Here is an 11,210-nt window from a genome sequence, read left to right as displayed (position 1 = left end):
ATATAACGCTAAGGAGTACCAGAATGCGTCATACAAATCTGATCGGAATGTTCGTATCAAATAAACTGAAGTAAAATACACGATTATTCTCATGTTTTTGACATATTAAAAAAAACCCAATATTAATACGGCCAAAGAATACACAAACAATAACCCAAGCATCAACCATTCTTTGGGTCATACTAAACGAATATTTAGGTCATGTCAACTTATGGGTAAATTGGGTCATAATAATCCAATATTCGAGTCATTACATAAAACTACCGAGTACCAAGATGCCTCATACAAATCTGAACGAACTGAGTAATTTCAAACAACCTGGCGCAATTCCTTGAATCGCGGTGACCCCACTCCTGACATTTCTTGCATTGACGCAAGGGCTTGCTCTTAAGCTTCAAAGCCTTCTCCACTCTTGTGGGAACTCTACCCCACTCCTGACATTTCTTGCAACCATATACTGAGTGTAGAATGAAAATATGTCATAATAGGCTTATATCGTGGCACACATCTAATACAATTATCATATATGAAAATGTGTCATACTATACTCAAATCAAAGCATATTGGGAAAAACAGAAGAGTAATATATTTGAGAAAATTCACACAAACGAAGACGACAACATAAACATATCAAAAAATATGAATAAAAAATATGACCATAACTTGTATTCCCAAAAACGTCACCGGAATATGATTGATAATAACAAAAAATACCATATACTGGGTGTAGGATGATAATAATTCATAATAGGCTTACATAGTGGCATACAACTAACAAAATTATCATATATGAAAATGTGTCATACTATACACAAACATAAGCATAGCGGACAAAACGCTCAAATAATATATTTGCAAATATACACGCAAACGACGATGGAGAAATAAACAGATTGAAAATGGGAATCGAAGCATAGCAAACAAATGAAAATAAAAACAATGACCATAACCTGTATTCCCAATAACGTCATCGGAGTATGATTGATTAGCTACATGCGAAGTAGGAAGAGTTTCGGATTCCATTTTTAAAGTTTGGAAACTGCAAACTATGATTATATATAATCGAAAATTGAAAAGATTAAACTGCACCGCAGATGGAGTTGTGATCTTCAAAAGATGATGATATATATTTGACACGTGAAAATAATAATCTGGAAGAATTAGACTGCAAATCTTGGGTAACAATGGCTACAAAAGATGAATCACGAAGAAGATGCAGTTGATAAAGGTAAAACCACAATTGACGCGTATGCTTTGATAGAGATAAATTAAATTGCTAGATTATAGGAGATCAATTAACCAACAACAAATAGATAATTACTTCATTAACCTTTCCGTATTTTAAATGATTCAAATAATAATAAAAATCTAATTACATAAACCGTAAGATCTTATTAAATTAAGATGATCTCAGACAATCCAATGGCTGAAAAACGGCCTGCATTTCTTTGTTTAAGGCCATACTTGTTTTGATCAAAAGCCTATATATATATATATATATATATATATGAGAGCGTTATTCTCCTTTTCACATCTTAGATCCTTTTTCCTTCTTAATATTACGCGTTAGATCTAAGGCATCAACGGATCAGATTGATTCTATAAAACTGGTTCCGTGTTGCATTATAGAAGGTGGTTGTATGCATTACAGGGTTATTATTGACATTTGACGAAAAAGTAACTGCCACATGGTCACGAGTAATGCATATAATTGACTATATAATGCACAATATGTGAACTGCAATGCATACGAATAAGATGTACCATGTTATGATGTTTGGACACGCGTTTCTTGTTTCCCCTAAGGGTTTAATAAGCTTAGGGGCTAGGGTATAGTACGTAGACACGTATGTAATCTTCACATGGTAACGAGTAATGGATATAATTGACTATATAATGCACAATTTGTGAACTGCAATGCATACGAACAAGATGTGCTGTGTTATGATGTTTGACACACGTTTCTTGTTTCCCCTAAGGGTTTAATAAGCTTAGGGGCTAGGGTATAGTACGTACGCATTAATAACAAATTATAAAACGATACGAATAATTCACCAAATTGTCACGAGTAATGGATGTTATTAACTATATAATGCACAATATGTGAACTGAAATGCATATGAATAAGATGTACCATATTATGATGTTTGACACACGTTTCTTGTTTCCCTAAGGGTTTAATAAGCTTAGGGGCTAGGGTATAGTACGTAGACATTACTAACAAATTGTTGTTATTGGAATATACGTATGTGCATTATTTAGTTTAGGTAGTGCATTATGTAGCTGTTAATTGTCATTATCTCAGTATATTATGCATTATTAGAGGTATTGTGTATATGGGTTAATCAACGGATTGAAGATTACATACGTGCATTTAGTAATGTCTACGTACTATACCCTAGCCCCTAAGCTTATTAAACCCTTAGGGGAAACAAGAAACGTGTGTCAAACATCATAACATGGTACATCTTATTCGTATGCATTGCAGTTCACATATTGTGCATTATATAGTTAATAACATCCATTACTCGTGACAATTTTGTGAATTATTCGTATCGTTTTATAATTTGTTATTAATGCGTACGTACTATACCCTAGCCCCTAAGCTTATTAAACCCTTAGGGGAAACAAGAAACGTGTGTCAAACATAATAACACAGCACATCTTGTTCGTATGCATTGCAGTTCACAAATTGTGCATTATATAGTCAATTATATGCATTACTCGTTACCATGTGAAGATTACATACATGTCTACGTACTATACCCTAGCCCCTAAGCTTATTAAACCCTTAGGGGAAACAAGAAACGTGTGTCAAACATCATAACACAACACATCTTGTTCGTATGCATTGCAGTTCACATATTGTGCATTATATAGACAATTATATGCATTACTCGTGACCATGTGGTGCATTATTCGTAGCGGTTTCCAGCCATTATTAGATTACTATTGTACCATCATAATGCACAAAATAGGACAAATAATGCAACACGGGATTAATTACCCAATGTTGATCTGGACCGTCCATTTCTCTAATCTAATGGCTGATATTAAGAAGGAAAAATGAGGAAATATAGGAAAAGGAAATGAATACATCCCTATATATATATATATATATACAAAATTACAATTTTTTTTCAGTTGTCCAATAATGATCAAATTCAAAACTAATATGACAAAATCAATATGATATGACAAAAAATGGTATTGTTTTATATATATCAACATATCTTGACTAACACTCAAAATATAATGTCGCTGTTTTGTAAAAAACCAACGTCATTTGTTATTGTCATATGTTTAATTGTTATTGTCATATGTTTAATTTTGTCAATTTAGACTATTATACGAGATAATTTAGAAATTAAAAAATTAGAATTTTATATTTCAATTTTAATGGGATTGATTAGAAATTAAGTAAAATTATAATTTCAATGACAATCCATGCACTTAAGTTTATGTATACTACTTTGTAATTATAATTCAGTTAGGTGAGAACCAGCAACTTCCATAAAGTCAAATAAAAAACTATTCATAATGTATCACAGTTCACAACATATATACTATAGTATATAGATAATTAGATAATATATTCCACGGATTAAGCAGCACGCTAATTGACGTGTTATGCGTGCAATTCCTAGGTCAACCACCATTTTTGGACCCTTTATGTTCTCTATTATTTGAGACTTCTATACTTTATTTATAGACTATTTGATAGCCTAGATCAACTGCCAATAGAATATTTTAATCGTATTGCTTTTGCTTTATTTTGGTTTTATTCCAAGATTTAAATTATATATATCTTTGAATTTGAAACTTTTTTACATGTGGTTCAACTATTAATTTATTAATCTCCTAACTAATTTACCCTACAACTAAATCGGCAGCTAAAACAAGATTGGATACACTTTTACCATTATATGCAAAGCAAAAATCTCCACTAATATCAATCTTGTAAAATGATTGCATTACTGAAATTTAACTGAAAAAATGTGACCCCCCACAGTCAACATACTTACTGTATTTAATAAATTTTGTAAAATGTAGTTACAACAAATTACATTTTGGGTAGCTAAATTTATCGTAGTATCAAAAGGTTATTTTGAAAAAAAAAACTAAAATACGGGTTCAAGGATATTCTGGAGCAAAATATAGTCTTAAAAAGTGCAAAATTCCTTTAAGTGATAAAACATCAAGGTCCAAAGATGTGTGGAAATATTTTTGGGTAATGCAAGTCACGTTTGATACTATGACAAAGTTTAGATACTACTAAAAATGTATTTCACTCAATATTTTTATATGTATATACATATTCAATTATAAAAAAATAGTATCAATCAAGTTATATCTACATTTTTCCTGCATCCATCCTACTCAATAAAATGCATATACTTCTTCCTAAATACTCTCTTCGTCCATGGTTTAAAGTCTCACTTTGATTCAGTGCAGGTTTTAAGAATTGAAAAGGATAGTAGGTGGAAAAAGCTAGTAAAATTTGGTTCACACTTTTATTTATTACTACCCTCGTCCATGAAAAATAGTTTTAGACTTTATACTCCATGCAACGCCAACATTCTCATGATGCGCCTTCTCGATCAGTTTGGTGACTTTTCTGCATTTTAATATCCCTCTTCCTCAATCTGCCCCGCTCATGACAAAGTGACTTTCCTGCACAATAAACTGACTTGTTTGTGCATTATCTCCCCACAAAAAGATGAAATATAACTCAAAAAAAATGTACGAAACATGTCTTATCAACATATATTATCATGCACAACATCATAATTGAAGACGAATGACCAACACAACAATTGGTTTAACAAAGAGACTGCCAACATCTTGACCTCAAATAGTCCCACACATCAGGTGAGTTGGCACCATTTCGCGAGTACTTACGATGTCGGGAGTCAACTCCCGATTTCGTCACCCACACCCCACTCAAGGAAGATTTAATCGAACACATCTTGTGATATTTGGCAGCCATTAGCTTGTTCCACCGATTTTATGATTATGGAACAATTTTTTTGGTCAGTGAACTTTGTTAAAGGTATTAATTTTAGTCTGTAACATTTGAAAATATCTTCTGAGGTCCATGAACTTCGATTTTAGCTACTTTTTTAACTGTTTCAAACTTTTTTTGAGGAAAAATACCTCATTGTCATAAATGGTAGTTCTGTCCATTATTCTCTTCTTCATTAAATTATTAATAGAACATTTTTTTTGTTCATGAACATCGCTAAAATACCTTTTTGATATGAGCTTTAATTCCTTCTCTAGTGCGATCACAGTGAGCCTTTCTCTCTCATCATCTCTCGCTCCTCAACACACAATAATCTATTTCCTCTCTCCCTAATTCTTGGAGATCTGTTGCCAAGCTTAAACCCTGAACTCTTGAGCACAATTAAATCTCTGGAAAATTCTCCAATACATTAAAACGATTGGTTTTTTCGAGGAGTTGAATTTAAGACACAACAAATTTGAAGGAAGTATTGATGAAACTAACAATTTGTTGTCTTTAAGGAGGATGAATTTTGAGAAGAACAATCTTGATGGTTTGATTCTTGATTCAACTAGAAAATTTCTAAATCTCTCTATTTAAACCTAAACAATAATAGATTTTGCGGTGGAATCCCACAGATCATCGAAAACATCAACTCGTTAAGCTCCATTGATCTCTCCGAGAACAATCTCACCGAATAAATCCCACTTTTTCAAGGAATTAAAGTACAAACCAAAAATGATATTTTGGTAAAGTTAGTGGACCAAAAAAGATGTTTTCTCAATATTTTTATAAAGAAGAGAGAGTAAATAGACTGAAATACCCTTCATGGGCTTGAGGGTATTTTTGCCCAAAAAAAGTTTGAAACATCGAAAAAGGAACTCAAATGATTTTAAATCGAAGTTCATGGATCTAAGAAGATATTTTCAAATGCTACGGACCAAAATTGATACGTTGATAAAGTCCGCGGACCCAAAAAATGTTCCCTCTTTATTTTATCGCTGTAGTTTTAGAATTTCAATTATGTAAATTTCAATTTTTAATAAAATATCATTTTTAGGATTTTAATAGCATGTTTAATTTAAACTAAATTAATTGGAAAAAAGAGTGACAAAAAATTAATTATTGAGACGTATGGATAGTTAAGGAAATGGATGATGGATTGTAAGTGTTTTCTCTTGAGAAACAGATATGATAAAAAGTTTATGAATAACCTATCTTTGTAATGAAACGTAAATTTAATAGTGTAATATATTAAAAAACACTTATCCAGAGTAACAGATACGATAAAAACTTTATGAATAACCTAACTCTATAATGAAATGTAAATTTAATAGTTTAATATATACATAAAACACTTATCCAAATTAAAAGTACAGTAAATAAATGAGACTTTAAATGTAAAACTATGAAAAGGATAAAAATACTATATCGTATTTGAAAATATAAACATTTGAAACAACACAGGCTTAATGAACAACGGGTAAAATAAGAGAGGAGAATTGATAAAGTAAGAGAGATAAAGAGAAAAATGAGTAAAAATGAGAGAGAGGAATAGAAAAGGCACTGGGAATAGAATTAGTGGACTATGGAATCCAATTCCTAAAGTAGAAAGTTTAAAAAGTTTCTACTTTTAAGAGAAGACCCAAAATGAGAATAGTTTCTAATTTTAAAATTATACTAGTATTATTTCAATAAATGAAGTATATTCCCCGGTCCTATAGAAATATACTCCCTCCATTTTTTAAAAATAACAACTATTTCTATTTTGGGTTGTTTCTTAAAAATAGAAACTTTAGAATCTTTCTATTTTAGGACATTGATCCTACAATTCACTAACTCTACTTCCACTACTTTTTCTCTTCATCTCTCTTACTTTACTCATTTTTCTTTTCCTCTATTTTACTTTACCAATTTTTCTTACTTATTTTACCAATTGTGTATTAAAACTCGTGCCGTTTCAAATGTTTCCATTTTTCGAATACGGGGAGTATCACATTTTATTTAAAGTAATTCATATTTTATTTATAATAAATTAATCTTCCGTCTCATTCAAGATGACCACCTTTCCTTTTTATTTTTCCCAATCAAGATAAATACTTTCCAATTTTGAAAATAACCCTTTCTATCCTCTCCCCTCATTAAAATATTCAACTACATTTTTCCTCTCTACTTTATTCCACCTAACAACACTTCCTAAAATCTCGTGCCACTAAAAAATGTGGTCATCTTGAATGGGACGGAGGAAGTATTTTCTTTTATTTTCTTTTATTATTTATAAATCTGTTATTCTGATACGTTTATTATTCCACATATCTTGCATTATTATTTAATTACATTATTTAGTTAGATATTTAGGGATTGCATATCTTTTTTATATCTTTTGTCTTGCTCATAAAGTTAGTATCCCTATTATAAATAGGGCTATTATTATTCTCATTAATCAATCAATGAAATAATCATTTATCGCCTTTCTTGTTTTCTTTATCGTTTTTCTGTCTTTCTTGTTTTCTTTATCGTTTTTCTGCAAACCCTAGTTGTCGACGGGATTTCGCCTCCCGGGACTTCTAATCTATCTTCCGACATCGCGTTAAGGAGATTATCCTTAACAAATTGGTGCTTTCATCGTGATCTCTTCCTCCGAATCGCTGTCAACATGTCGTACACCTACACCGGATACCGACTCCGGTAGGCGGATTACCACCCATGGCAGCCCGTATATCAACCCCCACACCATCCGATCAGAGCGTTAGATCAACAACCACCACATCCACAGGATGGGAGACTCCACCAACAACACCATCCATACCAAGCCCGTCAGCACACTTCCTGGGACCCGCCATGGCTGCACTGGGAAACTGTGTATCAGCAACCATCGTCCTACGAGCCAGATCTGTACTCGCCACCACCGCCCTCGTGTTGGGACCCGCCGTGGTTGTGCACACAGCAGGGATACTCACCGTATGATCAGCCACTGCCCCTTGACCCTAATTCACGTTGGAATCAGCTCTGCATGACACGTGAAACAGCGGCGCAGCCGCACACCTTTGAGAGTGGGTATTCCACTACACAGCCCACCTCTTGGCAGCCTTGTCCAGCCACCACCACGGTAAATCCGATTCTCACACAGCTTCAACAATTATTGGAAGCGTGCTACAGGATGGAGTCTTGCCTTGATGGAGCCGACCGACGCATCGACAACATGCTTCCTCCCGAGCAGCCTAAACCTGCGCAGCCCAACGGCTCCCAAACTTTCGGGTCTGGGGAACTCGTTCAGCACCTTCCTCCATCTGGAAATAGCAAGGCTTCGCTGGGGCCGTCGGGTTTGGTCTCCTACGACTCATTGGCTCCGCTGCAGCAGTCGAGTACAACACCACTACCCTTTGCGCTGCTTCCCGATACCGCCCTCGAGTTGCCGCCGCCGCCGTACGCTACGTCGCAAAATACGCGATCATAACTTCTTCCTTGGCAAGTGGAATATCGCTCGTCGGCTTATGCTTTGACCAAGACATCAGATGGAGATGTTTTGGAGTGTAATAAGAAAGAGATTTTGATTCTTAACTGTGATCGAGTCGAGGAAGGATTTGATGATTCTTCGGAGAAGATTCTACATTCTTCTTCTCGCTTTGTGGTGTTGAAAAGGTTGATATTGATGGGAATTTGGAAGCACATGAAGATGATGTTGCGAGAGAATTGAACTCTGTAGAGGAAAAGAAGTCAACTTTTATTATAAAAGATAAATTTGTGCATATGTGTGTTGAAGAAGATGAAGCTACACCTGATCATGGAGTTTTGACTCCCCTGAAGAATTGGCTCAAGCTACTACCTGATGTGAGTTTGCCATGCATTAACGTCTGTGCTGCTATTCTGAGGATTTTCTTTGATCTTCCAATTAGTTTGGATCAGTTTGGTCAAAGAGAACAATTGAAGAAAAATGACCTTGGAAAGGACATTATGTTTTTGTCTAAGCCGGATGAGATGACCAGAAGCAACCAGAAAATTGCTCAAGATTTAGTTTTCAACAAGAGTCCTCCCTCGGTGTATTTTTATGGGAATAATGAAGGGAGACCTTCAACCATTCGGTATGCGTTTGATCCCGGAGGAGATAGCTTGCCAAAGTTTTGTTCACAACTTGTGCCATGGTTCCCACCTTGAGGACAAGGTGGATTTTAACCGCGGGGGCGTTGATACGTTTATTATTCCACATATCTTGCATTATTATTTAATTGCATTATTTAGTTAGATATTTAGGGATTGCATATCTTTTTCATATCTTTTGTCTTGCTCATTAAGTTAGTATCCCTATTATAAATAGAGCTATTATTATTCTCATTAATCAATCAATTAAATAATCGTTTATCGTCTTTCTTGTTTTCTTTATCGTTTTTCTGCCTTTCTTGTTTTCTTTATCATTTTTTTGCAAACCCTAGTTGTCGACGGGATTTCGCCTCCCGGGACTTCTAATCTATCTTCCGGCATCGCGTTAAGGAGATTATCCTTAACATATTCACTATATAATTTTAATTATTTTTTATTTTAATTTATTAATTATGCCGTATCAATTTTAAATGTTATCTTTTTATAGTATAGAGGGAGTTGTAATTGAAATTGCACGTCCACGCCTTCTTTAACTCTAGTCTCTAGGAGCTGTCTTTGTAGTTGCACGACAAACGAAGTTGAAGGATTCCAATCCCGATGCTGACCATTTCAGATTAACGTTGCAGCGTTATAAAAATATTTTCCTTTTTCTAAATATTTTATTTTTTGGCAGTTGACATTCATATTTTACTACTTCCGATTCCAATATACACTTTGAATTCGACCTAAATTTGATGCAAAATTTATAAAGTAAAAGAGGGGTAAAGAGAAAATGTAATTAAATTATTATTAGTGAAGAATTGGTGCCATCATATTAGAGAGAAACAAGTTTACAAAATTAAAAAATATATATTTTTGTGAGATGGATTAAAAGAAAATAATGCATATTTTTATGGAATAGATGGAGTAATACTGAAACTAATCGTAAGCGAAATTGGACGTGTGGCGTTTGAATGTTGACAGAGTCAAGTGATAGGACTGATTCTCCCCAAGAAAATCAAACACAACAAAAATGGTTTCTCATTGAAAATTTGTAACGGTTAATTATTATCCACACCTATTTTATCCTGCAATCGGAACTTACGTATCACCCCCTCTAAATTGATAATAAGGGAATGTGGGATTTTGACTATGGAACTAATTCCCCTCTAAATTGATAATAAGGGAATGTGGGATTTTGACTATGGAACTAATTCGGTTGATTAACTTCTTAGTAATATATTTAATAAATGAGATTACATTATAACATGCTCCGCAATTACTTACCAGCCAAATTAACACTACAACTAAATCTCACTAGTATTTATTAAAATAAATACTACCCTGTCAAAAAAAAAATAGACAAAGTTAGAAACGACACGAGTTTTAATACGCAATTGGTAAAATAAGAAAAATGAGAGAAAAATGTGGTGATAGTAGTGTTAGTGGATTGTTGGGTCTATATTTAAAATGACATGTATGGTTAATAGGCGGGCGCGCCTCTTGCTCCCTACTCGTTGTCTGAAGTTTTCTCAAGTACACTTGGGTCTTACTTAGCTTCCTGTTGTTTGCCTTCTCTTTGTTAGATCATGGTGTGTCATGCTTTCTGTCACGACCGCGCCTTGCCAAGGATAGCAATGCTCGGGGGAACGTGACTAGGGGAGGGGAATAAGAAGAGGGGATAGAAAGGGGATAAGGATAATGGAGCATCAAACACTTCTTGATAAGACAGAAAAGGTTCTAAGACAATATGAAGGATTATACAATCCAAAAGAGAGTTTGCGGAGCGTCATCTCAAACAAAGTATTGTCCTTGTGACCTATTTAGTACAAATTATTACAACGAGGCACAACGGAAGAAGTTGCAAAACACGGCGATATGTGTGAAGACATATGTCACAGAAAATCCTACAAAAGATGTGAGACAACCACCAACTCCACTCAGCCACCATTTCATCATCAGCTCAACCTGCACATTTATAAATACATACAGGGCTGAGTACGGGGTACTCAGTGAACACATTGCCGAAAGTTACACATATAATAAAAAGTCATTGTCATCATGCCATAGCAGTAACACACGGGGTTTTTCTTAAAGGCCCGAGCTTACTAAGTTCATTTTCATAAAG

The sequence above is a fragment of the Salvia splendens genome, chromosome 4 (genome assembly GCF_004379255.2).
Source record: "Salvia splendens isolate huo1 chromosome 4, SspV2, whole genome shotgun sequence".
In the NCBI taxonomy this organism is placed as follows: Eukaryota; Viridiplantae; Streptophyta; class Magnoliopsida; order Lamiales; family Lamiaceae; genus Salvia; species Salvia splendens.
This window is presented reverse-complemented; position numbering follows the sequence as displayed.